General features: G+C 37.1%; 2 long non-coding RNA genes across 3 annotated transcripts; both read left to right on the top strand.

The window, feature by feature from the left end:
• Nucleotides 1-239: 239 nt before the first annotated feature.
• On the top strand, nt 240-4,526 carry LOC105323162 (uncharacterized). Of its 2 annotated transcripts, none has more exons than XR_010713262.1 (5): nt 240-1,974; nt 2,302-2,344; nt 2,678-2,746; nt 3,100-3,172; nt 3,424-4,526. It is a non-coding gene; the product is annotated as an uncharacterized lncRNA (long non-coding RNA). The 2 variants fall into 2 exon arrangements; XR_004603378.2 differs by having other exon boundaries at nt 250-703.
• An 8,148-nt stretch (nt 4,527-12,674) lies between these two features.
• Nucleotides 12,675-14,135, top strand: LOC136274845 (uncharacterized). The gene is made up of 3 exons (XR_010713269.1): nt 12,675-13,020; nt 13,327-13,612; nt 14,073-14,135. It is a non-coding gene; the product is annotated as an uncharacterized lncRNA (long non-coding RNA).
• The last annotated feature ends 10,159 nt before the right edge of the window (nt 14,136-24,294 follow it).

Raw genomic sequence — 24,294 nt, 5'->3', positions numbered from 1 at the left:
ATTCCATCCTTCTGCTGCTGTACGACATCATGAAACTCTTCTTCACTCAGCCCTTTTATAGGACATAGACACTGTACTGGGCTGGTGGTCCCCCCCCCCCCACTTAGCTACTTCCTGTTTAACTTTGGATCTGTTAGTGACTTACTACAAGTGTCTTTAGACTTTTTATCATAGAGCTGATATCTTTTAGATCTATAAAATTTTCTTTGGAATTTATATTTTAATAGTTTTTGTTATACCCCCCGCAAACGAAGTTTGGGGGGGTATATAGGAATCACCTTGTCCGTCTGTCCGTCTGTCCGTCTGTCCGTCCGTGTTTACGAGAGTGCATGTATTGGGTTCTTTTTATACTTAATTGGTACTAATTGGGTACTTTTTTCTTATTGGGTATACCCAAGAGGAAGTGTCGCTTAATCTACTTAAAATGCCTTAATTGGGTACATGAAAGTTAGTACCCAACTAAACTTAGACACTGCGACTTGTCCAATAAAGTGTCTGAAAAAGTTGCTTCTATGGACGCACCATGTATTCGCTTCTATATCATACTTTCGGAACACTAAATTTAGCTAAGCTGCGGTCATAGTAACTCCCGAGAGTTCCGAAAAGCAACCTCCGTTAATCTTGTTCTTTCAAGCGTTTGATATCACACACAACAACAATGGCGTCTGCAAGGCATAGTGAGCACGAGGTCAAGATCCAAAAAGTAAGTTTCTTGATTTATTCACACTTTAAAAATAAGTCTTGCTTTGATACATTTTGTCAAACATAAGGATATTTTACTTTATTAATCAATTTTGAACTACATTCGGATAATTATAGTAATAAAAGGACTTATGTGTATTTCGAATTTCCTCTGTCTTGATCGTCTTAACATACATTGAATAGCGGATGCCCTTTTTATTGAAAGTAAATTCAATTCAAAACCACCATTGTCCTAGCCTCTGTTTTTTGCAAAGTTAAACCCGAACTTGCTGGACTTCACGCACGAGTGACCTGAGACAATAGACAATACAGTTAAACACTATAGAGAGGCCCAAGCTGAGGGGGTATACACAGCTGTCCTGTTAAATGGGTGATTTGACACCTAATTACTGGTGCAATAATTTGATAAATAACAACTGTATTATCTCCTTGAAATTAGTAGGCTAATTGTACAAGCTAGATTAACACTGAGACATCGTAAGGTTATCTTAAAAATAGAATTAACACAAAAGAATATATTTTATGGAGATAATTTGAAATTTCAACACCGAGGCATCTAAAACCATGATTTGACTAAAGAAACATTTTAATAAAAAAACTAGATGTGAAGTTTTTCTATTCTTTTCTAAGCTTTAAAGTATCGTCAGATTAACCAGAATTTTCTCTGTTTCCCAAAAAACGTAACTACACTTCTTGAAGAATGCAGAAACTTAATTAATTCATAATAAAAGATTGCAATATTGTTTTGCAGATTTGAATGCCACTTGATTTTTAAAAACCCTAAAATAACAATTTCAATATCCAAATTTCTGTGGTAAAAAGGGTTTAATAATTTTGCCATCAGTTGTCTACTTATTTTCTTTTGATTGAGAAGTGAACAGGCATAGTCTACACTCATGCTATGCCTGTCTACTTCTCAAAAGAGAATATTGTCTACATTATACATGTCCTATGATTCATTACTGGATACAGATGTGTTCAAGTTTACATATAGCCTAAATGAAATAAAGAATTTTTAATGCATTATACTTTAAAACTAGTCAGACTGTTCTAAGGGATGAAAATAAATGTAAATCAATTTAAGAGAGAAAAAAAAATGAAAATAAAATATTGAATAACACTTAATATGTGAATGCAAAAGCAAATCATTTTTTGTACAATAATATTGTTTCATTACAGATCTTGAGGTCACATTTGATTACGATGCAAAATTTTCCTTAAAATACACTTGTTTCTAAGGATTAATGATTTATAATATTACCGCAAAAAAAGGTGCCTCTTTCAAGGTTTTATAATATTTACCGCAGAGAAAAGTGCCCTTTTCACCATTATTTAACATGCCCTTTTCAAATCCTAGATTTAACACTATACCAGGCTATATATTAAAAACTATATTATTTATGAAAGTGAGAAATCGTAAATGTGGATTATGAATTTTTATACTATGCTAACATCTTGTATATTTTTGACGATGAATACATTGTTGGGTAAAATAATATTAATAAATCGCTTGTCCAATTTTTTTGTTGGATATCGTGAATCAGTAAGTCCATTATAAGTATAAATATAGAAATATATTTGCATTTTTATTATGCACAGGTGGATCAACTACCAAGAGAACAAAAGATGTGCTAATTGTAAGGTAAGAGCATATAATGATACGTGCCACATTAAATATTTTACTTTCTGTAGTAAATTGAAGGTAAAGAACATGGCGGTAGCGTGTTGTGAGGACCAAGCTGCTATGATTGTTGGTATCTTACACTTGTAAATTCATGTGTATTTGTGTGTTTGCATTTTAAACTCTAGATTAAATGGCCATAAAGAAACAAGAAGTTTGGTTTCTATGGTTAGAACACTGACAGGTGTATATCAAATAAATAGTGAATGTAACCTTGGCTTGAATTTAAGCAGAAGCATGACACAATGATCAAGCCTTATGAAATTTTTTTAAATCGATTTCCTTGTATTTCAGGAGATGCTGTAGCTCTTCTCCTGGATGGGGGTGTTTGGTGGCCAGGAGCATGTTCCTTGACGGAAAAAAGTAAGTGTATGTAATATTTTTTGTGCTTTTTTTTCTTTTCTTAGAAACATCTTAATGCATGTTATCTTCAAGTGAAAAGCACATTAATTTGCTATTTCAAAAGTTTTGAGATATGGATTCCTGTATTTAATTTTCTTAATATTTCAGTGTGAATGCAGACAAAGGAAAAAAAATTGTAATGAACATTTTTTTACTGCTTGCTTGTTTACACCATCATAATTATATTCCTTTGATGAACAGTTAGATGTAAACCGTTTGTTGTAAAGGTATTTGAAAATTTGGTTTCTGGAACTTGATAAATTGGGAAAAAAGCACTTTTCAGTTGCAATTAATTGAATAAAACTTTCTTGTAGTGATAGAGGAAGAAGACATACAGGAAGATGAATAAGAGGATACATCACTTCGAGGAAAGAAAACCTTCATCTAGTAAATATTTTTTTCTTCATATCATACCACATGACTGATTTGAGTTAATCTATTAATTCAATTAACTTTTCTAATTTCAAACTCCATCCAAACAGGATATTATCAGTCAAACTTTGTGTGCAAAGTAATTAATTGTAAATGAGGCCAAGTGTGTGTTTCAGTCCTTGTTAAGATATGATTTGAGTTATTTTATTTTCTATCTTTATTTAATTAACATATTTTATGTGACGTACAAATTTGTTTCATTGCAGCATGAATGAAATGGACGGAGGCTGAACTGGAGGAGGTTAAGGAATATTTCAGAGAATGTCTGATCTCGAACACCACTCCAGGAAGAATAACTTGAAATATGTAAATAGAGGAAAGCAGAGCTAATATAATAAGCTATGGGAAACTCTAAAGAAGAAAGTGTGGAGTCTGCCCCCCCCCCAAAAAAAAAATAAAATAAAAAATAAAACCACCTTGACAGTCTTTGGATCTAAAATCTACAGCAAAACTTAATTATGTAATGATGTTTGTTTTCATCTTCCTCCTTGCTCTTATTACAGTGAATTTTTATTTTTTTAGTTTTGAGACAATTTGTTTTTCATTTTCATCACCGTTTACCATACTTTTCACTGAAATTGAATCAATGGTAATTTCTTTTATTGTGAGAAAGACATGCATTGTACCTTTTTAGAAAGGATGTAATCAGTTTGAGAATGTTATCATTCAAAAGTACATTTTCATTTAATTGGACATTTGATGAGAATTTTGTTTGATCAAGTCAAATTATTGCAAGATTGCAATTTATTTAGCAGTATAGTAGTATAAAATTATTTGTAGTATTTTCATGGATTTTCTTCATTTGATGAGAACTTCTTTTATTAAAGGAACTGATTGCCAATTTTTGTAACTAAGCACTTGATTTATTTAAGACAACGTTTGCCCTTTGTCATAAATATATCTTTGTATCAAAGCCTAGATTATTATCTTTCTGTGTTTTGAAGATAAAAACAAAAGAAAGTTGACACCTCTTAGTTTGGTAATTACATATACTTTGTGGTAGATGAATTGAAGGTTTGTGGACAAAATATTTTCATTATATTGCTTGAATTTTCTTGAACTGTGGCCATGTTGCAATTATTTAAGATCCATGCTTAGAAAAATTGTTAATTGCTAAATTGTCATTTGCATAACAGCCAGGTAGTTGCAAAATGATGGTACATGTACCTTGACCTATCATAAATTGATATTTGTAAAGGTTTCTAAACCAGATATGTAGTGTTCAAAAAATATTTGAACTATTTAATGCTTATAATGCTTATGAATGCCAATTGTTTTTTGAAAAATAAAAACGAAATGTTAAAATCTCGTGAGATTTGCTTCTTGTGATTCAATGTGGTTATACATTCCTCGTATTTAATTAGGAATCTTGAGTACAAAACAAGGGCTATATAAATGCCCTCTACTGATTGGGTTGTATTCTAATGCAGGAGAACAGATATTGAAGAAAAATGCCAACAGATGTTCCAAATATCTGTTAGGTTATATATCAGTTAAGGAAGATAGGTAACAAAGAGGATTTGGAGAGCCAGGTGTCCAGATCTTGTTGGGTTGTATTTCAATTAGAGAAAAATCGGTTACCTACAGGATTTGGACCGTGTCCAATTCTTGTTGAGTTGTATTATAGTTAAGGAAGGAAGGTAACCAAGAGGATTTGGACAGGTGTCCAACTTTTAGTGGGTTATATTCCAGTAAAGGAAGAAAGGTAACCAAGAGGATTTGGACAAGTGTCCAACTTTTATTGTGTTGTATTCTAGTATTAAAGGAAGAAAGGTAACCAAGAGGATTTGGACAAGTGTCCGACTTTTGTTGGGTTATATTCCAGTAAAGGAGGAAAGGTAACCAAGAAGATTTGGACAAGTGTCCAACTTTTATTGGGTTGTATTCTAGTAAAGGAAGAAAGGTAACCAAGAGGATTTGGACAAGTGTCCGACTTTTGTTGGGTTATATTCCAGTAAAGGAATAAAGGTAACCAAGAAGATTTGGACAAGTGTCCAACTTTTAGTGGGTTGTATTCTAGTAAAGGAAGAAAGGTAACCAAGAAGATTTAGACAGGTGTCCAACTTTTATTGGGTTGTATTCCAGTAAAGGAATAAAAAATTACAAAAGAGGATTTGGACAAGTCTCCGACTTTTGTTGGGTTGTAATCCAGTAAAGGAAGAAAGATAGCCAGGAGGATTTGGACAGGTGTCCGATTCTTTTTGAGTTGTATGCCAGTTAAGGAAGAAAGGTGGCCAAGAACATTTGTACAGGTGCCCAATTATTGTTGGGTTGTATGCCAATTGGAGAAGAAAGGTAGCCAGGAGGATTTGTACAGGTTTCTTATTTCTATTGGGTTGTATTCCATGAAAGGGAGACAGGTAACCAAGAGGATTTGGACAGGTGTCCGATTTTCATTGGGTCGTATTCCAGTTAAGAAAGAAAGATAGCCAGGAGGATTTGGACAGGTGTCCAATATTTATTAGGTTGCATTCCATTTAAGGAAAATAAGTAATCAAGAAGGTTTGGACAGGTTTCTAATTCTTGTTGGGTTGTATTTACATTGATAGGATACAGGTAACCAAGAGAAGCTGGACAGGAGTAGAATACCTGTTGGCTACTTGTTTGTATCAAATATGAATGGGACTTTATCATAAGACTTGCTTAATTTTCTTGTAATGAATAACATGCTTTTCAGTAGGAAGCACTTTAAGGTAAATTGTAGAAGGAAATAATATTTTTTTATCTTAGCAAAACAACTTCACAAAAAAATAGTTTGCCTCACACAAAACATTTGCAGTTTTGTCACAATATACCTACAAACAATAAAACAAGCATTGATTTGGAATGAATAAAGAAAAATAAAAAATAAATTCAATAAATGTGGACACTTAAATATATTTACCCAATTAGATTAAAACAGTTACAACCCAAAAACTACACTCTCGTATGTACGGTTTTTTCATATCCAATAAGCAATATCCAACAGAACTTGGACTTGACGAACCCAATAAATAGCCTAATGTGTGTCTGTCCGTCCGTCTGTCTGTGCAATCGTGTCCGGTCCATATCTTTCTTATGGAGAAACATTGGAAGTTTTAACTTCACACAAAGATTGCTTATGACCTAAGGGTGTGTCATGATCTTGACCCAAGGTCATTTGGGCGAGGTCAAGGTCACTGGCAGAAAAAATACAAAATTCGTGTCCGGTCCATATCTTTCTTATGGAGAAACATTGGAAATTCTTACTTCATACAAAGATTGCTTATGACCTAAAGGTGTGTCATGACCTTTACCCAAGGTCATTCGGGCAAGTTCAAGGTCACTGGCAAAAAAAACATACAAAATTTTTGTCCGGCCCATATCTTTCTTATGGAGAAACATTTGAAGTTCTTAATTCATACAAAGATTGCTAATGACCTAAGGGTGTGTCATGACCTTGATCCAAGGTCATTTGGGCAAGGTCAAGGTCGTTGGGAAAATAGTGCAAAATTTGTGTCCGGTCATTATCTTTCTTATGGAGAAGCATTGAATGTTCTAACTTCACACAAATATTGCTTAGGACCAAAGGGTGTGTCATGACCTTGACCCAAGGTCATTTGGGCAAGGTCTAGGTCACTGGCAGAAAAAGTGCAAAATTTGTGTCCGGTCATTATCTTTCTGATGGAGAAGCATTGAATATTCTTACTTCACACAATTATTGCTTATGACCAACAGTTATTTAAAGAAAATAGACGGTGAAATAGATTCATCCAATATTTCCTATAATTGGAAAAATACACGCATTATGATTTTTATCTTAGCAGGGGGTATCAATTGTGAGCTTGCTCACAGTACCTCTAGTTTCATTTTAAAGTAATTTTGCCTATTTTGCTGTTGTTTTAGATGATGGACCACTCTACTTCCTTTTACAACAGGTGCCCCTACAGATTCACAAAGTTCCAATGTTGAATTTCCATGACCCTGATTGAGTGAGTGCACAACTTTATGTATTCTACTTTCAAAATTTCTACTTCTTGTAATACATTTTGGATTTGATTTTAACTATGCCCTATTAACAGATTCAGAATTTTGTGTACAAGTGTGATATTTAATTCTATCAAGATTATTAAGTCTTAAAGTCAGATTTACACAGTCTTTTAACAAGCACATGTCTTCTGTCATGCTTAATTCAAAGTCACAAGGCAACACTGAAGAGTTCCACTTGTTGTTTTTCAGTCCGCGACAGGAGAAGGAATGAAGTTGGCAGGACTTTCCGCACTGTCCTTGGTAGCAGCTGATGATGGAACAGACAGCAGTTTACATGGCCCGTTTCATCAAAGGTAAGTCACTGGAGTAGTGTTTGTAGCAGTTTTCGTACTCGGTCCTGCATCTAAGCTTCAGGTCCAGGGCAAATCTCCTCTGCATGGATTCTCTCATAGCTTTCGTTCTTCCAGGAAACATGTGACTGCTGAATGGAGCCTTAACAGTCTGTTTTCTCTGAGATTCAAAGAAGTGGTGCAGGTCTTTAAGGTTTTCAATCATATGCCCTTGATTTTCAGATGCATTGGAAGCAGCAGCACTATCTCCATCACTGGTGAAATGGGAAATGATGAGTGGACAGCATCACTTTGCAGCTCACTGATGCATTCCGCAGCCCATCTCTTTTTGTCTTTAATGGTGGTCTCTGGAGGAATGGTTGCAGTGCAGCCTTCATGTCCGGGGCAGGTAAATTCCTTTCCCTTGGCTCTAAGATGGGTGCCTTTCTTGCACAGTTTATTGCCACAAAACACTGCCACAACATTGTTCTTCTTGGTAACATTTTCACTTAATGTGTATGTAACTTGTGTGGCAGCTTGGAATGGTGTTTTCCCTATCGCACTGAAGGTGGCATTGTTATACCGGGCATCTCCTTCCGCTCTTATAGGTGTATTGGCAAGTCCACATTTCTCGTTAAGCTCTTGAATGTCCTGCCTTATTTTCTTCATGCTGTTTTTGCTCACATCAGTGATGATTTTGCCTACTTTGTTGCAGGTCTGATGAATGTTGGTGGCTGATGCTGGTTCGATGTTTGCGCAAAGAAGCATACCACGCATGCCCTCTGTTGTAAGGCCGGTACCCAAGTGGCCGACAGCCATGGCAACATTAAACTGTGCGGCTCACCGTCCCCTTCCTGATCGACTGACTTCCTCGTACAGCTTTTCAGGGTGACTGGTGTAATGGCACTTCTTACATCGAATGGAAAGGATCCATGCCAGGCCTCTCTTTTCCTCCCCATGCTGGTTTTAGTCCAGTGAACTGTCACAGTCTGGGAATTTCTGTGAGTGCTCTTTAAATGCATGGTTCCATAGTTTAGCAGTTTTTTATTGATGGAGCACTTTGAAAAGTCTGGAATTGGGGTTCGGTGACTCTGCATCCATGTAGGAGTCTACCAGCTGCACTTCACTTGGCCCGGGTCGCAAAATCTTCATTTGACTGCCTCTACGCTCAGCATCGCTTATTGTGAATATTCCATCCTTCTGCTGCTGTACGACATCCTGAAACTCTTCTTCACTCAGCCTTTTTATAGGACATAAACACTGTACTGGGCTGGTGGTCCCCCCCCCCCCCCCCCCCCCCCCCGCCCCGCCCCGCCCCACTTAGCTACTTCCTGTTTAACTTTGGATCTGTTAGTGACTTACTATAAGTGTCTTTAGACTTTTTATCATAGAGCTGATATCTTTTAGATCTATAAAATTTTATTTGGAATTTATATTTTAATAGTTTTTGTTTCATTTTAAAGTAATTTTGCCTATTTTGCTGTTGTTTTAGATGATGGACCACTCTACTTCCTTTTACAACAGGTGCCCCTACAGATTTACAAAGTTCCAATGTTGAATTTCCATGACTCTGATTGAGTGAGTGCACAACTTTATGTATTCTACTTTCAAAATTTCTACTACTTTTAATACATTTTGGATTTGATTTTAACTATGCCCTATTAACAGATTCAGATTTTTGTGTACAAGTGTGATATTTAATTCTATCAAGATTATTAAGTCTTAAAGTCAGATTTACACAGTCTTTTAACAAGCACATGTCTTCTGTCATGCTTAATTCAAAGTCACAAGGCAACACTGAAGAGTTCCACTTGTTGTTTTTCAGTCCGCGACAGGAGAAGGAATGAAGTTGGCAGGACTTTCCGCACTGTCCTTGGTAGCAGCTGATGATGGAACAGACAGCAGTTTACATGGCCCGTTTCATCAAAGGTAAGTCACTGGAGTAGTGTTTGTAGCAGTTTTCCTACTCGGTCCTGCATCTAAGCTTCAGGTCCAGGGCAAATCTCCTCTGCATGGATTCTCTCATAGCTTTTGTTCTTCCAGGAAACATGTGACTGCTGAATGGAGCCTTAGCAGTTAGTTTTCTCTGAGATTCAAAGAAGTGGCGCAGGTCTTTGAGGTTTTCAATCATATGCCCTTGCTTTTCAGATGCATTGGAAGCAGCAGCACTATCTCCATCACTGGTGAAATGGGAAATGATGAGTGGACAGTCATCACTTTGCAGCTCACTGATGCATTTCGCAGCCCATCTCTTTTTGTCTTAAATGGTGGTCTCTGGAGGAATGGTTGCAGTGCAGCCTTCATGTCCGGGGCAGGTAAATTCCTTTCCCTTGGCTCTAGGATGGGTGCCTTTCTTGCACAGTTTATTGCCACAAAACACTGCCACAACATTGTTCTTCTTGGTAACATTTTCACTTAATGTGTATGTAACTTGTGTGGCAGCTTGGAATGGTGTTTTCCCTATCGCACTGAAGGTGGCATTGTTATACCGGGCATCTCCTTCCGCTCTTATAGGTGTATTGGCAAGTCCACATTTCTCGTTAAGCTCTTGAATGTCCTGCCTTATTTTCTTCATGCTGTTTTTGCTCACATCAGTGATGATTTTGCCTACTTTGTTGCAGGTCTGATGAATGTTGGTGGCTGATGCTGGTTCGATGTTTGCGCAAAGAAGCATACCACGCATGCCCTCTGTTGTAAGGCCGGTACCCAAGTGGCCGACAGCCATGGCAACATTAAACTGTGCGGCTCACCGTCCCCTTCCTGATCGACTGACTTCCTCGTACAGCTTTTCAGGGTGACTGGTGTAATGGCACTTCTTACATCGAATGGAAAGGATCCATGCCAGGCCTCTCTTTTCCTCCCCATGCTGGTTTTAGTCCAGTGAACTGTCACAGTCTGGGAATTTCTGTGAGTGCTCTTTAAATGCATGGTTCCATAGTTTAGCAGTTTTTTATTGATGGAGCACTTTGAAAAGTCTGGAATTGGGGTTCGGTGACTCTGCATCCATGTAGGAGTCTACCAGCTGCACTTCACTTGGCCCGGGTCGCAAAATCTTCATTTGACTGCCTCTACGCTCAGCATCGCTTATTGTGAATATTCCATCCTTCTGCTGCTGTACGACATCCTGAAACTCTTCTTCACTCAGCCTTTTTATAGGACATAAACACTGTACTGGGCTGGTGGTCCCCCCCCCCCCCCCCCGCCCCGCCCCGCCCCACTTAGCTACTTCCTGTTTAACTTTGGATCTGTTAGTGACTTACTACAAGTGTCTTTAGACTTTTTATCATAGAGCTGATATCTTTTAGATCTATAAAATTTTATTTGGAATTTATATTTTAATAGTTTTTGTTTCATTTTAAAGTAATTTTGCCTATTTTGCTGTTGTTTTAGATGATGGACCACTCTACTTCCTTTTACAACAGGTGCCCCTACAGTTTTACAAAGTTCCAATGTTGAATTTCCATGACCCTGATTGAGTGAGTGCACAACTTTATGTATTCTACTTTCAAAATTTCTACTACTTTTAATACATTTTGGATTTGATTTTAACTATGCCCTATTAACAGATTCAGATTTTTGTGTACAAGTGTGATATTTAATTCTATCAAGATTATTAAGTCTTAAAGTCAGATTTACACAGTCTTTTAACAAGCACATGTCTTCTGTCATGCTTAATTCAAAGTCACAAGGCAACACTGAAGAGTTCCACTTGTTGTTTTTCAGTCCGCGACAGGAGAAGGAATGAAGTTGGCAGGACTTTCCGCACTGTCCTTGGTAGCAGCTGATGATGGAACAGACAGCAGTTTACATGGCCCGTTTCATCAAAGGTAAGTCACTGGAGTAGTGTTTGTAGCAGTTTTCCTACTCGGTCCTGCATCTAAGCTTCAGGTCCAGGGCAAATCTCCTCTGCATGGATTCTCTCATAGCTTTTGTTCTTCCAGGAAACATGTGACTGCTGAATGGAGCCTTAGCAGTTAGTTTTCTCTGAGATTCAAAGAAGTGGCGCAGGTCTTTGAGGTTTTCAATCATATGCCCTTGCTTTTCAGATGCATTGGAAGCAGCAGCACTATCTCCATCACTGGTGAAATGGGAAATGATGAGTGGACAGTCATCACTTTGCAGCTCACTGATGCATTTCGCAGCCCATCTCTTTTTGTCTTAAATGGTGGTCTCTGGAGGAATGGTTGCAGTGCAGCCTTCATGTCCGGGGCAGGTAAATTCCTTTCCCTTGGCTCTAGGATGGGTGCCTTTCTTGCACAGTTTATTGCCACAAAACACTGCCACAACATTGTTCTTCTTGGTAACATTTTCACTTAATGTGTATGTAACTTGTGTGGCAGCTTGGAATGGTGTTTTCCCTATCGCACTGAAGGTGGCATTGTTATACCGGGCATCTCCTTCCGCCCTTATAGGTGTATTGGCAAGTCCACATTTCTCGTTAAGCTCTTGAATGTCCTGCCTTATTTTCTTCATGCTGTTTTTGCTCACATCAGTGATGATTTTGCCTACTTTGTTGCAGGTCTGATGAATGTTGGTGGCTGATGCTGGTTCGATGTTTGCGCAAAGAAGCATACCACGCATGCCCTCTGTTGTAAGGCCGGTACCCAAGTGGCCGACAGCCATGGCAACATTAAACTGTGCGGCTCACCGTCCCCTTCCTGATCGACTGACTTCCTCGTACAGCTTTTCACGGTGACTGGTGTAATGGCACTTCTTACATCGAATGGAAAGGATCCATGCCAGGCCTCTCTTTTCCTCCCCATGCTTGTTCCAGTCCAGTGAACCGTCACAGTCCAGGAATTTCTGTGAGTGCTCTTTAAATGCATGGTTCCATAGTTTAGCAGTTTTTAACCGGGTTTTCCAAAGGATAAATCCAGTTATTAAAATGGTGAAAATGGCGGGCGGGTGGGATTATTAAGATTATTAGGTCCCAAAGTCAGATTTATACAGTCTTTTAACAAGCACATGTCTTCTTCTGTCATGCTTAATTCAAAGTCACGAGGCAACACTGAAGAGTTCCACTTGTTGTTTTTCAGTCCGCAACAGGAGAAGGAATGAAGTTGGCAAGACTTTCCGCACTGTCCTTGGTAGCAGCTGATGATGGAACAGACAGCAGTTTACATGGCCCGTTTCATCAAAGGTAAGTCACTGGAGTAGTGTTTGTAGCAGTTTTCCTACTCGGTCCTGCATCTAAGCTTCAGGTCCAGGGCAAATCTCCTCTGCATGGATTCTCTCATAGCTTTTGTTCTTCCAGGAAACATGTGACTGCTGAATGGAGCCTTAACAGTCTGTTTTCTCTGAGATTCAAAGAAGTGGTGCAGGTCTTTAAGGTTTTCAATCATATGCCCTTGCTTTTCAGATGCATTGGAAGCAGCAGCACTATCTCCATCACTGGTGAAATGGGAAATGATGAGTGGACAGTCATCACTTTGCAGCTCACTGATGCATTTCGCAGCCCATCTCTTTTTGTCTTTAATGGTGGTCTCTGGAGGAATGGTTGCAGTGCAGCCTTCATGTCCGGGGCAGGTAAATTCCTTTCCCTTGGCTCTAGGATGGGTGCCTTTCTTGCACAGTTTATTGCCACAAAACACTGCCACAACATTGTTCTTCTTGGTAACATTTTCACTTAATGTGTATGTAACTTGTGTGGCAGCTTGGAATGGTGTTTTCCCTATCGCACTGAAGGTGGCATTGTTATACCGGGCATCTCCTTCCGCTCTTATAGGTGTATTGGCAAGTCCACATTTCTCGTTAAGCTCTTGAATGTCCTGCCTTATTTTCTTCATGCTGTTTTTGCTCACGTCAGTGATGATTTTGCCTACTTTGTTGCAGGTCTGATGAATGTTGGTGGCTGATGCTGGTTCGATGTTTGCGCAAAGAAGCATACCACGCATGCCCTCTGTTGTAAGGCCGGTACCCAAGTGGCCGACAGCCATGGCAACATTAAACTGTGCGGCTCACCGTCCCCTTCCTGATCGACTGACTTCCTCGTACAGCTTTTCAGGGTGACTGGTGTAATGGCACTTCTTACATCGAATGGAAAGGATCCATGCCAGGCCTCTCTTTTCCTCCCCATGCTTGTTCCAGTCCAGTGAACTGTCACAGTCCAGGAATTTCTGTGAGTGCTCTTTAAATGCATGGTTCCATAGTTTAGCAGTTTTTTATTGATGGAGCACTTTGAAAAGTCTGGAATTGGGGTTCGGTGACTCTGCATCCATGTAGGAGTCTACCAGCTGCACTTCACTTGGCCCGGGTCGCAAAATCTTCATTTGACTGCCTCTACGCTCAGCATCGCTTATTGTGAATATTCCATCCTTCTGCTGCTGTACGACATCCTGAAACTCTTCTTTACTCAGCCTTCTTATAGGACATAGACACTGTACTATGCTGGTGGTCCCTGTCCTTTTCTGGCCCTTGTTGTGAGGAATGTTTTCTTTTTTGTACTGATGTTGATGCAGCCACTTTGGTCCTTTCTTTGGTATGATTTATATTGAACTGTACACTTGTAGACTTTTTCTTATAAAATGATGTTGTGTGTGGTGCAAATTTTTAAGTATTGTAAACTTTCATCTTTTTAGAGCCGCAATGTCGTCTAAGAGGAACCCCATCTTTAATGACTGATTGAAAAGCCTCATCACCCCCCATTGCTTAACTCTTTACCCCTTAATGCCACCTTTTGACGCATAGGCCATATCCTTAACACTCTACCCTGGGCTACCCTTAGACTGTTTTCAGATGAACTGAAAACAGCTGGTGTGTGTTTTTGAATAGACTTATTACAGGTCTTAGCAAATCAAACACATAGAAAATTATATATCAATGGATTTGAAATAAATTAAAATTTTAATATTCATTGAAATTTTTTTTTTAAGTCACTAATAATGCAATACAGGTGCTAATAGGTATATGAAAATAAAACTGAGTGTTCTACATTAAAGTTTTATTAAGAATAATTTCACAACAGATACTTGATAAACATATTTAAAAATGTATGTATTACAAATAATTATTTAATAATTTTTATAGAAAGATTCCATTATCATCATGGAATTCGTTTTTTGATAGTAAATAATTAAATGTACCTGTGGCTGACTTTTCAATTCATGTCTATCGTTTTCAGACTTATATTTGCGTTTTTTTTCCCAATAAACATGATAAATGGTGTAAGAGGATTTGAAAAATCTAGCATGTTAACTAAATAAGTGTGTTGACTTTTTGAAAAAATACAAATTTACCGGTATATTCGTGTATTTAGGGGTTGCAGGTAATGCACACCTTGTGTTCCGTTTTCTGTAACTACACAGATTTTTCCACAAAATTTTGCATGAATTTGACATCTGGCTTTCATCTTTTAATCTCGCTACCAATAAATCTAGAAAATTCTGCCTCTAAACTTGATTATAAACAAAAAGTGAAAACATGTGCGATGTCCGCATCGTAGTCCGCCATCTTTGTTTATTGTAGTTATGCATCACGCCACCATACACAGGTAAATCACGTGATATCTTTATTTAGAATGAGTGAACAACCATCCGTATACATGGCCAGGTGTATACCGGTCAATGTTTATAATAAACAACAGGTGTTGAGGGGTCTAATTAAGAGCTGTATATAGGGTGCGTCAAAAGTCGTCATTAAGGATATGGCCAGGGTCGTCAAAACGCGTCATTAAGGGTTAAAGGATAGAAACCTCTAAGGGGAAAAGAGTTAAGAACCTCTTATCTATATCACTAGCCATTAATCAGTGACCACCGTTATCAAAGCTCAAAGGTACATTATTTAAGACTCTTCTGGCACCATTTTTTTTAGTCTCTGTCTCAATTTGTCTTAGAATTAAAATTAACAACTTTTTGCTAATTAATTCCAATATTTAAGTCATTTTCCTTTTTTTTAGCTATTTAATGTCTATTAATTAGAGATTAATTTTTTTTTAAAGCACATACACATAAACTCTAACATTTCAGGTTTCATTTCATTCCAAGCTCTTTTCTCAATATCTCACTAATTAAATTTTATTGAGTTTTGAAAAGATGAACTGTAGATGAATTTTAACAGAAATTTACTCCAGAATTCAGCAATCTGTTAAGAAGAGTTATCTCATACTTTTTAAGCCCTTAGGGTCAAAAGTAGATTTTCATACACTAGCATATAGGAGATAGATACCTACTAGACATTTTCTGCAAATTTCATTAAATTTCATAAACTTTAAGTTGTCTTAAAGGTCTTACGCAAGAAAATAGCCAATCAAACTGAACTTAGTCAATTGTAGTTCCATATATATGGAGACAATTTCTTTTCTTTCTTCCTTTTTTGGCACCTTATTTAGGGCCTATAGTATTGATTTTGGACTCGGTGGCGAGGAGAATTATTGGAATTGTCACACTAATTTCAATGGAATTTTTTTTTTAGATGGGCATGATGCAACTTCCTGGATGGTGCTGAGCCTGTTTGTCAACATGTGGAACCCACGTGTATTTAGGGGTAGGTATGTTTACTCTCAATTATCTCTCTTAGAAACCGCATAAGGCGTTATTTTTCTGATCTAAAATTTTTCTTGAAGCATTTAACTAAAATTTCTCGTTCATGAATTATATGCTGAAAGTATAGTTAATTTATTTACTGAATTAAAGGTATATAGTAACATATAGTGAAATTAATTCCTTGTGTGAGACATTAATGATCTTCACGTTTAACCTGATAATGGCAGAATTTGAGGAAGAACACGTACAAATCAAGATATACTTGACAGATGTTGGGTTGTAAAATCATCGCTGCATCATTTATAGAATGTATAAAAATGATCAGCTAAATTTTTTTAACAAAAATTATGTGCTTAAATGATCTATAGATTCTCTGTCTTGTTAATATTGTTTTCATTACTGAACACCCTAGCCGATCGCTGTGAACATTTCAACCAGAGATCAAATCACATTGAAAATAGTTGGTTCAATTGAAATACAACTCTGTTTTAAGTAAATATAAAAGCTAACGTAAATTAATTTCTCTCTATAAAAAAATGATGCATTAAAACACAAATTATATTACATACAAGTTAAATAAATAAATACGCAGATACAAATTCGCGTACAATTTGTTAACATTGTTTTCATTACCTCACACCTTAGTCGATTGCCAAGTAAATTTCAGCCTGCAGATCAAATCACACGGAAAAAAGCAGACTCAATTAAAATACAACCCTTGTTTTAAGTAAAAATAAATTATATCATAAATTCTTTTGTTTCTGTAAAAATGCATGAAAAATGAATTATATTACAAGACTATTGGTTGCTTATGTCAAGTCACACATTTTCATTGTGACGTAACACCAACTACCCTTTATTTCAGTTATGATGTCAAAAATTATATGACGTCATAATTGATTTCAGTTTTTTTTATTTCGCGGGTTTTTTTAGTTTCAATGAAAAAATAAGAGGACACAAGCATTTTATCAATTTCCACGAAAACGAAATCCGCATCATATGGTATTGAATAGTGTTTTAGAAACATCAGATTACACATATTCTAAGATACGTTTTTCCTGAAATCGGTGGACTTGGAAACGTTTCAAATAAGATGTTTTCGTTTACATAATAGTAGTCCAAAATTAAGACTTTTGTTGCATTTTATTCTATTTTTAGATAGTTCATCAGAAATTAATAAAAGTGAATCATGATCTTAATAGTGATATTATTTTTGAACATTTTAAGCATAAATAACCCACATAATAGTCACATAAAAAATGTACATATTTTCACGAAATTGTTTACATTTCATCAAAATGAAAATTGGAAATCATGAACTTTGACCTTTTGTAGTTATAAAACAGGACGGGCAAAATTCATTTGAATATCATGAGAAAAAAGACTTTAGTATAGTGAACCAAATGGTATGTAACTTTGGTACAACCTCTAAAAAATGCAAGCCGCAAATATTACCTTAATCCTATCTATGCCTGCTGCTTTTCCTGATGTCAAGGATTTGATGGTTACTGTTATTTTTTTCTTTTGTTGGAGGATCAGTATTGAGGTCAGTCAAATAAAGTGACTCACTCAGGCTTAGATCTAAAAGTCTTGCACAAGGAAATAGCCAATCAAACTGAACTTAGTCAATTGTAGTTCCATATATTTATAAATAGAGGCAATTTCGTTTCTTTCTTCCTTTTTTGGCACCTTATTTTAGGCCTACAATATTTAATTTGGACTCATTTGTTAGGAAAATTATTACTTAATGAAATTGTCACACTGAATTAGGCCAAAGAAAAAAAATATGTGTGTGTCTGGTTTCCCGACCGACCCTATTTTTTATGCGCCGACCCTAACACTTTTAATTCCAAATCCAAATTACCAACCGTAATTGGTTTAAACAATAGAGTCTTTACAAATCAGAGTTCAAAAAAAGCTTTTAACAATTCAATAGAAATTCAATAGAAAACACCACTTATCAAAGATTTCTAAGTGCAGATTGACAGTATGGATGAAAGTTATCCTTGGTTATTTTAGCTTAATTATCATTGCAATAAATAGTTTCATAGGGCAGTGATGTGTTAAAAATTAATATAAAGATGTACAAGAAGAAAGCAGAGGCAAAGTTTTTTTTATATTTCTGGGTGTGGAGACTGCAGACATCTTTAAATAGGCCCAACAATCATTCACATTATAAATATTTTAAAGTGCTGCAGTTCCATTGCAAATGAAATTTTTAAAACTAGTCTTAAACCATTAATTATGTATTCATTTTTTGGGGGGAATTAGGCCAAAAAAAAAAAATATGTGTGTTTCCGGTTTCCCGACCGACCCTATTTTTTATGCGCCGACCCTAACACTTTTTATTCCAAATCCAGATTATCAACCGTAATTGGTTTAAACAATAGAGTCTTTACAAATCAGAGTTTAAAAAACGCTTGTAACAATTCAATAGAAAACACCACTTATCAAAGCGTTTTAAAGATTTCTAAGTGCAGATTGACGGCATGGATGAAAGTTATCCTTGATTATTTTAGCTAAATTATCAAAACAATAAATAGTTTTTAGGGCAGTGATGTGTTCAAAATTAATATAAAGATGTACATGAAAAAAGCAGAGGCAAAGTTTTTTTTTAGCTCACCTGAGCCAAAGGCCCAAGTGAGCTTTTCTGATCACAATTTGTCCGTTGTCTGTCGTCGGCGTTGTCGGCGTCGTCGTCGTCAACTTTTCACATTTTCATCTTATTCTCAAGAACCACTGGGCAGATTTCAACCAAATTTGTCACAAAGCACCACTAGGTGAAGGGGATTTAAGTTTGTTCAAATGAAGAGCCACGCCCTCTTTAAAGGGGAGATAATTGAGAGTTATTGAAAATTTGTTGGTATTTTTCAAAAATCTTCTTCTCAAAAACTATTCGGCCTGAAAAGCTTAAACTTGTGTGGAGGCATCCTCGAGTAGTGTAGATTCAAGTTTGTTCAAATCATGGTCCCCGGAGGTAGGGATTGGCCACAAGAGGGAGATCAAGTTTTACATAGGAATATATAGAGAAAATCTTTAAAAATCTTCTTCTCAAAAACTATCAGGCCTGAAAAGCTCAAATTGAAATGGAAGCATCCTCAGGTAGTGTAGGTTTGTTCAAATAATGGTCTCCAGGGTAGGGTGGGGCAACAATGGGGGATCAAGTTTTACATAGGAATATATAGAGAAAATCTTTAAAAATCTTCTTCTCAAAAACTATTAGGCCAGAAAAGCTCAAATTACTCTCTCTCTCAGCTTTGTTCTTCGATAGTGTTCTTGGTGTTTTTGGTTAACCATTTCCTGGCTCTCTTTCTGTATTTACAAGTTTTTTCAGCAGTTTGTTGGTAGGCCTGTTTGATATTCTTCCATTGATTTTCTTCTTGCTCGAGGTTTTCTAGTACTCTAAATTTGTTTCTCAGTTCAATACAGAATTTTCTTTAAACATCAAGCTTGTTTAGACAGTTGGTATTGATGACCTCTCTCTTTGACTTGTTGTTTTCCTTCGGGTAAAGTCTTTCACCACTCTTGCTCCTATAGGCCTTTCTCTGGTATTCCACCCTCTACTTTTCCAGTATATATTTGGAACTCATGGCAATAGCTGTTTTGATACCGAATTTTGTGGGTTTGGCAGGTAGGTATTGCCTGAATATCATGGCCTGGAGCTCTTCGTAGGGGATTTTGAGACGCATCATTGCAGCGAAAGTGCTTACTGATGTGTTCAAATCTGGATATAGTCATAATTTCAGAGATGGATGGATTTCCAAATGGCCACATATATCCATGCTATGGAATAATTTGGAATTTTGATCACGGAAATGTACATATAAATTCCCAAGAATGCTTTCATTTCCTCAAGTTTTACATCTTTCCACTGATGGTTGGGATTGGTTTCTATGACTCTTGCGGCATATGCATTGGTTTCTCTCACCAAAATTTCAAACAATTTTTAAGGCCTCGAGCTATTGCTCGGCAGCCTTCTAGCGATCGTCTGGATTGGCAATCCAAAAATTAATGCTCTGCACCGCCTTTAAAATGCTCACAAGAAATAAGTTCCTTTAAGTATTAAACGTATTACAAGATTTTTATTCCATTTATTCAACTAAATTGTGTACAAAAACCCATCTTTGCCTCCCTGGTTATAACAACTCATTGCATAAGTATTTGCTGAAACTAAAAAATGGCGGGTGAATACAATAAGGTAACATTTACTAAAAAGTCATTAAGTTTATCGCTTACATTTTAATTGGAGACTGTGCCCGATAGAAATAAAATTTGATATGTAAATTTACTGCACCGCCTTTAAAATGCTCACAAGAAATAATTTCCTTTAAGTATTAAACGTATTACAAGATTTTTATTCCATTTATTCAACTAAATTGTGTACAAAAACCCATCTTTGCCTCCCTGGTTATAACAACTCATTGCATAAGTATTTGCTGAAACTAAAAAATGGCGGGTGAATACAATAAGGTAACATTTACTAAAAAGTCATTAAGTTTATTGCTTACATTTTAATTGGAGACTGTGCCCGATAGAAATAAAATTTGATATGTAAATTTACTTTTTATCTGGAACGGTCTCCAAAATAAATGTAAGCGATAAACTTATCCAGTGATTTTGTTGCAATAAGAAAACACGATAATGCTGTTAGACCATGTGCTTTATTCAACTCGTTCACTAAAAGTAACTTTACAGGATGAATAGCTCCCTTAGAGGGAGATAAGTAAAACATAAACAAGAGTTACTTCTCTTGTCATTGCATATTAAGTAAACTAACATTAATTATACTTTTCTCTTTTTTGAGCATAATGTACAGGTAAACAAAACTAAAAATGACAAAAGTTCAGAATTAATTAGAATGTGTCTGGTTTAAGAATAACAGTAATTCTGTCCATTTAAAACACAAAGTCTGGCAACATCCGTCCTGTCTGAAGAATCTTCAAAACACATACACCATTTGCTCCTGCTTTTGTTAGGCAATTTGCGAGCTGTTTTTGTCCAGAACACCACTGAATTTTCCTCACATCTCCTTGAGTAACTGCTTCAGTCAATGCAGCGATATCAATACGAAGTCTCCTGTCCTCCACCAGTTTTGTCGAATGCACAGATTCTATCACACTCTTATTGTCTATAAATGCATAAATTTCAATGGATTTGCTGGGGACTCCTAAAATTTCCTCTAACATGTGTCGATAGTAAAAACTTGCCTCCAGTCCTTCTTGTAGACTAAGCGCCTCTGCTGCTAGCGTGGAGCGGACAACTCTTCTTATCTTTTTAGCCTGCCAGAAAAGGGGACAGCATTTCCCTTGTCTATCCATAATCCAGATAATGACTCCTTGAGTACTTCCCACTCCATCATTCAGGTTTCCTAGAGATGCATCGGTAAATGTCACTATCTTCACTGAAGTGAGATCTAAAGCTGGAAATCTCAGAATACTTTTGAAGTCTTTAAGCCTATTTATGGTTTTCGTTGCTCTGATTAAGTCTGCCATGTTTCCACTTCTTAGCTTAGTGCTCATGTCTATCATTTCAAATGCAAGGTCTGGTCTTGACCCCTGCACTGCCCAATTGATCTGCCCTATGATCTGTCTGTATGCAGTCTGTTCTTCAGTGCTTAGCTGACTTTCCTTCTGATATGCTCTCAGGGGATCAATCTCTATACTTTGTAACTTCTCCATGTAACTAGTGTGATCCAGTTCTATCCCTTCCTTAGTTTGCTTAACGTAGAAACCAATATATGGAAATTGGCATTCAGCAATTTTTCCTGCTGAAAACCTCTCTCGAAACCTGCAAATCTGCCCCTCAAAGATTTCCTCCCCAGCATGGAGAAAATCATCAACATGAGAGCAGATGATTCCATGAAGCCTTCCATCCTTTCTATAGCAGAAGAGAGCCGGGTCTACGCTACACTGTTCAAAGCCGAGTTTATCAAGTTCTTCTTTAACACTTAAGTAAAACTGTCTGGCACCATCTTTCAGTCCATAAAGACAGTGTTTTAACTTCCATATCATTCCTACAGGAGTGATATTTTCCTTTGGAGGTTGAAGATAAACATCTCTATTAAGTTTTTTTCCTTGTAAAAAAGCTGACTTAATGTCTGTGGTTTTGACATCCCAGAATTTACTTGCTGTTATTGTCAAAAATATCTTAAGACCCCCTTTTCCAACTGTCGGACTGTCTCTTGGAATATCAAATTCCTCCTCAAATCCACGTGCTACAAGTCTTGCTCTTACTTGTTCTTCTTTTGAAGTGATAACCCATCTTGTAGATAGTCTATTTTGTCCTTCATCCAGAACTTCAGTGTATGTGTCAAAGTTTTTGAGCTTCTCTAGTTCATTTTGTTTAGCTAGGGATATATTGTCACAGCTTGTATTTTCACATGTTGTAGAATTAACACATTCATCGCTGATTCTTTCCCAAGGGAGCCTACTTAGGTCTATGCTCTTTTGTTCTTCACTCTCAACATCTTTTACATTATACCAATTTCTGTTATTACCAGAAGCTTTGCCTGCTCTGCCAAGAATTGTTGCCTTTATCCAATTTTCATCCTCCGATCCCATCTTATACTGAATGTTGTCATTTGTTTTTAATGCAAAATTGCTTTGAGGAGGTAAAGGTAACTTCTGTTCCTCTTTGTTCTCTGACAGGTATTCAGAAACTGTACACTTTTTAAGTTGCTTTTCACTTGCTTTTCCTTGGTGTGGTGTTCTTTCTTTATTTGTGCCTGTAGTTTCAGTGTCTGATATCTTCTCTTCTACTTGAGTACAGCTTGCACTCGAACAAAAACTCCCCCATGGCGAACAAAAACAACTTTTCCATCCTGAAACACAACTCTACCAGGTCCAAGCCATCTGTCTCTACCCTCACGCTTGTAGTACACCAAATCTCCATTTTCATAACATTGTTCAGCTGCCCTCACATTGTTCAGTAATGCCCGTCTGATTCTCTCATCAGCTTCTGCCTCTATGTATGCTCGTCTGGTGCTGTGCAGTAAATTCAGATGTTTAGCAAAAGTCTCACTCACTGTACGGCCTTCTAAAGCTGGTAACTTGTCTGTCATAATGTTGGGTAGATTGGGGTTCCATCCAAACACAAGCTGGTGGCTACTAAAGCCGTTCCACATCTGTAATACATTCCTTGCCATGTTAGCCCAGCACAACAAGCTCTGCTCATTTACATCTTTGTAGTCCTGTTCCAATTTTGTTAGCATCATATCCGTTACGGAGTGCACTCGTTCACACAAGCCGTTCTGAAATGGGCTTTCACCTGCGGATGTGCACACTTTGACGTTCAAAATGGATGCCACTTCTCGCATTTCGTCAGAGTTAAATTCTCCTCCATTATCTGTCATAATTGCACCCATAACACCAAATATCCCTATCCAGTGAGACATGATTTTATCAATGACATCAGCTGTCTTTTTCCTCTGGATAAAAATGGAAATTGTGTATCTGGACCACATGTCAATCAAATGTAAGATCCACTTTCCTCTCCAGTACTTCAGATCCATGGCCACCTTCTCATTAAAGTAAGTCGCTATTGGAAATGACACAACAGGCCGTGAAGGGGTTCTTGCATAGGTCTTGCACACATCACATCTCTCTTCTATTTTTTCAAGATCCTCGTCAAAGTTGTCTCGCCAAGCACCCGCATCCTGTAAGAGGGATACTAGTCGTTTCTTTGGTGGGTGCGCAAACTGTCGGTGCAGTTTTAACAGAGTTGAGTATCTCTTTTTTGGGTCTACATCATCAATCCTGACTGAGCAAACTTCCTCAACAGGTATCATTTCTGCTTTATCTATGGGAATACAATAATGTCCAGAAGAGGTCACATTTAGGTTCATTGTTTTCCCTAAAATCTCCGCTGTGTCATCCTCTAAGTTCAACTTCACACCAGCAGTTTTCATAGCCGTTCTTGACAACAGCAACGGAATGTCTGAATCAACAACATCAGTTATTATGGTCACATCTTTCCCTGCTATACGAGCTGGAATTGCAAATTCTCCTTCAGATTTCAGACGAGTTCCCCCTCCAAACTTAAACATTTTTCTGCCTTCAGTTTTCTTAACTCTATTTTTGTCCAAATCATTGAGTGAATTGATGTATGTGTTGATCCATGCACTACCACACACAGTACTACTGCAGGCACTGTCTAGGACTGCACAATTTCTAGCTTCCATCCCCAGGTGTCTTATTTCCTTTGGTTGGTAACCTGTAAACAGTACGAATTCTTCAGTTGAACATGCATTTACTTTTGCCATATTTTCCCAACTATGAGGACATGCTGCCATCAGATGTCTATATGACCCGCAAGACTTGCA

The sequence above is a fragment of the Magallana gigas genome, chromosome 4 (genome assembly GCF_963853765.1).
Source record: "Magallana gigas chromosome 4, xbMagGiga1.1, whole genome shotgun sequence".
NCBI classification, from domain to species: domain Eukaryota; kingdom Metazoa; phylum Mollusca; class Bivalvia; order Ostreida; family Ostreidae; genus Magallana; species Magallana gigas.
The sequence above is the reverse complement of the archived record's forward strand: the minus strand, read 5'-3'. Positions and strand labels throughout refer to the sequence as shown.